Genomic DNA, 6000 nt, shown 5'->3' with positions numbered 1-6000 from the left:
TCCTTGTAAGTTAATGGCCAGACTTTATGTGCGCAATTTCTGTGGTTCCTTTTGTACGACTACACTATGCTGACGTTAAATTCTGGCACCTTTCCATTTATCACACTACTCCCATGTCTGCTGCACATTTACATGAATATTATTAGCATAATAAATATAACTGAACTGTAATTGAAGGTGAACAAAACTGTTCATGGCATTAGCTATGATTAAGCAAACATGTATTTACATTTGTTCACTGATCTTCCAGTTAGTGAAGTCATTAATTCACATTCATCAACACAATTACATATTTCTGTGATAAACAAAATTCTAAAGTACTTCAGAGAAGCACATCAGTGATAATCACTAGAGGCTGATATCTTCTCCCATTCAAAAAAAAAATGGAGCTCATGAAGAAATCACAAGAAAAGTTGTTGTCCCTCTTTATTCCCCTCACCAAGGTAACTTACTTAGATTACTTTAGTTTTTATAGCAGTGCAGATGTTACTGCTTTATTAAGCAGATGATTAAGTTTTGGATGAGAAAATTCAACTAGAACAGGCCAAAATATCCCCTTTAACCCTAACTAGTGTCCTTGCTCCCAAATTTAACAGAGGCATCATGAATTCATGAAGTTTAAATCCAGAAGAGACCTTGAGATCTGCTACTTTCACCTCCTCTATGCTACAGATCATTAAATATCAGCAATTTATCACTATAATGAGCCCAACAACTTTGTTCTAAAGCATAACTTGTGGAAAGGTATCAAGTTTTAATCTGCAGACACCAAGAGATGGAGAATCCATCATGTCTGTTCCAAAGGTTAATTGCTCACATTGTTAAAATTTAAGCCTCCTATTTGAATTTGTGTGGCTCAGTTTCCATTCAGCTGTTGTTGGAATGTCTTCACTGATTTAGAGTAATAGTTGGCATGTTCTCCTACTGTACCTGAGTTACCTCTCCATTTTTTTCTCTTGTTAATTAAAGCAAATTGAACTCTCTGCCTCCTACTGCAACACTTCAGGCCTCAAAAATAATGTTTGTGATTCTTTTCCACATTTTTCAGCTTTTCAGTATCTTTAAAGAATCCTGATGCCATGTTTCTGTGCTATACCATAATAAGTAAATTGGTACTCTGCTCAAATAATGAATTTCAGTCTATTTGTTAAACTCACTTTTCACTAGACCATATGATCAATCTCTTTGTATTGTTCTTTAGCTATCGATCTGCAGATCAGCTTTTCTATTACTGCACCCAAGACTGATGACAAGCTCATTGGTCAAAGCTTTCTCGAATTACTATGCATGGAATCTCTGCTCCATGGAGATTATATAGTTGAAAGGAAAGGAGAAATTATATTTTGTATTTTTTGTGGCTATCTAAAGGACTGACACCAATCAGGCATGTTTCAAGAATATCAAAATCAATTCGGAAAAGAAGATAAAGACCACAGTCTTCACCCACACTTGGGAAAATCAGCTGAACAACAGTTTTGAAACACATAGGGAAGACAACGATTTAGTATCAAATTAATTTACTAAAAATAATGCATACAAGTGTCTCTGCATGAAATAGCTAGTTTTTCAGGGAAAGTGGTGTTTCAAGATATGCTACCTAACTTTCTAACACAAGCAATGCAAGTGCTCAAAGTTCTATCATTTCTGCTGTGAGGAGCATAAAAGTTTCTGGGTACTCCTGCTCAACAGCAATGAGTATTTGTTTCCATTAGAATAAGGAAGAGAGCTTGGCAGAGGAAAGCAGCACTGATTCCTGAAAAAGGGAGGGATAGCTTGCGAGTGCATTTTTGCTAGTTCCAACAGTAATTCTCCAGGAAAATATTTTCCTTGTGTGTGAAGGTGCTCAGTGGTTGATCGGATACTGTATCTTGGTCAGAGTTACGGTGTATTTGATATATTGCTTCCAGCTGAATGGCAGTGTTTCCTGTTGATTAATTTTTCCAGTCTGTGTCATCTAAGCTGGTATGACATGAGGCTATATTCTCATTTCCCAATTAATAACAGTGGTTTAAGGTTTATAAAAGATATTAACATCCATCCTTGGAATTGAAAAGGTAAGAACAGAAAGCTGTGTTTTGTTCTCTTGCAATCACCCATGAAGAAACTCATGTTATAATGAAAATACGAATAATGGCTCCATATAAGGAACTGTTGCTTTCAGGACTGGCTGATTCTGTTGTCTTCGATGTTTAAACTGAAATAATTGTACAGTACAATTTTCAAAGACAATGTGATGACTGAGTGGACTGACAAACAAAAGTGGAGAAGATAGGAACTGCATTAGAAGATAAGCAAAGTCTAAAAGGGAAATTTAATATTAAATTGATGAGTAACAGGAAGTCCTTGCATTAGTAAGTCTACAGTAGCATTAACTGCATGAAAAACATTTTCTTTTCTGTCTCCCTCACTTACATTGTGGAAAGTATTGGATATAGAATATGGTAGAGTTAATGTTTATTCAGAAGTCAAACCTCCCAACTCTCCTCTTCTTACTACATAATCATATTAGTCTCAATTATTGGAAATTCTCAGACCAGTACAAAGTTAATGATACTCTGTACAAGTGCAAATAACAGCTACAGCAAGCTCATTGCAGGATTGGCAGCTCATTTGAAAAAACAATCATTTTCAATCTTAATCTCAAAAACTATCAGAAGTCTATGAAATTCTACGCTAGTTTTAAAAGTCTGACCATGCTGTTTGACAGATCATAGCAAATACGCCAAAGCTACTGCAGAAGACAAACAGCAAAAGGTGATAGATCTTGCCTTCCTCTGCCGGGTTGCCAGTCACTCTTTTTGGTAGTGTCATTCAAAGAAAAATTGTCCCCAAGTAAAATGATGATTCAGAATAGCCCAAAGAAAACACTGTAGATCTAAAATGGCCTTAGTTGTCCTTAAAGAGGCTCTGGCACATAAGAGACTTTGGTTTTGACTCTAATTTTGGTCCAGATCAATCCCAGCCATTTAAAAAAAAAAAAAAAATCAGTTCCTGAAGCTGCCTTCTTTTGATGAACTAAGCTACCTATCCTTTGCTATTTCATTCTTTTAAACATTCCCTTAAGCCTGGCTGTGTTTGCAGGTGAATGAGGATAGAGCTGCTTGAGTTCTGAGTGGCTGAACTCCTCTCTGACTGGTATGGGGTTGGGCAAGTCAACCCTTCATTAATTTTAGCAATGTGAAAATTTCTCCCATGAAAACAGTGTTGAAGGGATGATATCAAGTTCACATTTACATGAGCTCACTCTCTTTTCTACTGACTTCACTCTTCACTTTGCTTTTGACATATTATTGCCCCAGAAGCAGTATCACACTCCTTGCTATAAATTGCATTTGCTCTTCTATGTCACTAACAATAGCTGAAATGACCAAGTGATAATTTTTGATATGGTATTTCCTATGCGCTATTTATCGATTTGTATGTTAGACTCTGGAAAATGACAACAGGCCAGTGGGTTTGTAATCACTATCACTTCATGTTTGTAACACTAACAAGACGCTGCAGCATAGGGATGAACTCCTATGAAAGGTTATTTCTTTAAAATAAGCAGTTTATATCACAACTGAATTTCACAGGGTTATGTTGCAAAACCTGGTGTTACTGATCTTACATTGGGTTTACAATGTTGGTATTTAGGATTCAAGCTGTCCTAAGAGCTGTGTTTATACATCCAAGGGAGGTATGATGTTAGGAGGTACAAGTATATATCACCACTCATTTTACTTTACTTAGCATGAAACAGGTGCCACAGAGGCATCAATATGCATCTGCCACCTGAGCACGTACCACAATCCCACACAGGTATGTACAGCCAAGATGAAGTTCATCTCACCTAACTTAAGCATCTAAAAGTTAATCATTCAAGTAACCTTATATGCCAGTCAATAATAATAAACACTTTCAGAGAGTGATTCATCTTACTGGTCTTAGACGCTTAACTTTAAAATATATTATTTCGGTGAGATGAATCACACCTGCAGCTAGTACAGCTATTTGTACGCATGCCAGGTATGTGAGAGCTCAGATGTCACGGTACATGCTGCAGCCAACTTCCAAATGTAGCACAGATGTTCTCACAGCATCTCGTCACTTCCCAGGATTGTCCATTTGGGTCCCCTCCCTGCTGCAAACGCTTGTGCTTGCTTCAGTGAACCGTGGTTGAGCCAAACACTCTTCTCAGTCCAGAATATTCTCAGATTCTTACAACTTTTCCATTTAGCCTACTTTATGATTTAAAGTTGACATCCCAATATGGACTAGATTATATAGCTATGATTACAAATTCTGCAAGATTAAGCCCTAATATTGAACTCTTGCCATTAGAGTTGTGTATCTTTTTTCTTACATATTGCATTATCAACAGATGTAGATCTATATTAAAAGCCTTGTTTTAATGCCAAGTGGTTGGGAAAAGATGAAAGGTTTCTTCTGTCTGTAAATTCTCCCTTGGTCTATAGATATACACTGCAGCTATATATAGATACAGTGAATAATCACTTGGCTTTCATCTGCCTTTAGGGCTAAAGAACAGCAAAGAGAACATGTAAGAAAACAAACGCCAAGAGAAGGCTGTAAAAATCCAAATTAAAAAGCTGAAGCCAGGTAGCCAGAGGGTTTTTTGGGTTTTGTTTTGTGTTGTTTTTTTTTCTTTCAGAGGACTGCAGTCTGGCTGTCTACCATGCCCTTTGAAATAATAAGTTTTACAAAGTTCAAAACAGGCAGCAAAACCCCAGCATCATCTGATTTCTGAAACAAATGTATTGAGTACAGACAAAAGCTTCTCTTTTCTTTTCTGCTCACTCTCTGCTTGTCAGGAAAGATGGGAAGGAGCCTATGAGTTGAAAGGCAAGCTAGCAGAAGATAAAGAAGAAAGAAGAGAGAAAATGAGTGAAAGCAACATACAAGTGAATGAACAAACGGGAAATGAAATAGGTCTCTTAAATGCCTTAAAACACTCTTTTACCACCCCACAATGTTCTCATTGCAAAAGCCCTGACATTTTTGATGGTATAGTTAGAACTGGGAGTCATGGTTTGTGGTTTGTATTTCTACACAACGTTAGAGAATAGCAGAGACTTTGGCACTTTATTTACTCTACTTCAGATTCCTCAGCTCTACCATGAGTGACAACTTGATGCTCTGATGTCCTGAAACCTTTCAAATTACTAAATGCAGCAAAGGAACCTTTGAAGGCAGTCCCAGACATCTGCAGACTTTCCAGTTGTGAATTATTATTTCCATAGCTGCCTTTTAAGGTTTCTCTTGTACACATGTAAGCATATATCTACAGACACATACATGTCGGCCACCTGAAAATTTACAGCCACTGCATTCTTCCATCCCATGTAAACTGTGCATAACAGACAATACATTAAAAGAACTGTTGAAGAAGTGATCTAGGAAGTCCTAGGGAGTTTCAAGGACTGTTTTTATCGTACAGGACTGGGGACCTTGTATTCCAGATACTTGTTCTACTGTTTCAATCCCATGAGCTCAGCTGTATATATATTTAGTACTTTTAGTTGAGAAACACTTCCAGTAAGCCACACACATACACGTACAGAAATGCAAATACTGGGTTGTGGTTTCTCCTTTCATGCAACTGTAAGAGTAAAGGCAAAATCCTTTTTGCAGCATTTCCATTAATATGCATGCATGTTTGATGAGCAGGGTCTAGTCCAAATATAAAATAGTGCAAACATGAAGCGTTGCAAAGCAGATGTCTGGGTTTCTTAAATGTTTCAGCTTTTAAAGTGCATGAAATGTTAGAAAAGTATTGGCTAATGAATTAATTAGATTATCAAAACCAGAGATGCATTAGTTCTAGACTGTGTTAGGTAAAACAGGTGCTGGACTAGAATTAGAAGTCAGGGTTCTGTTTCCAGCTTTGCCTTTGACCTGATGATACAATAACACAGCATTTCTTTTTGCTGTGCCTCATATGAATAGTGACACTGCATGGAAGACAAATGGAACTCTGCTCATGAAGATCAAGATCCA

The sequence above is a fragment of the Grus americana genome, chromosome 3, assembly GCF_028858705.1.
Source record: "Grus americana isolate bGruAme1 chromosome 3, bGruAme1.mat, whole genome shotgun sequence".
Classification (NCBI taxonomy): domain Eukaryota; kingdom Metazoa; phylum Chordata; class Aves; order Gruiformes; family Gruidae; genus Grus; species Grus americana.
This window is presented reverse-complemented; position numbering follows the sequence as displayed.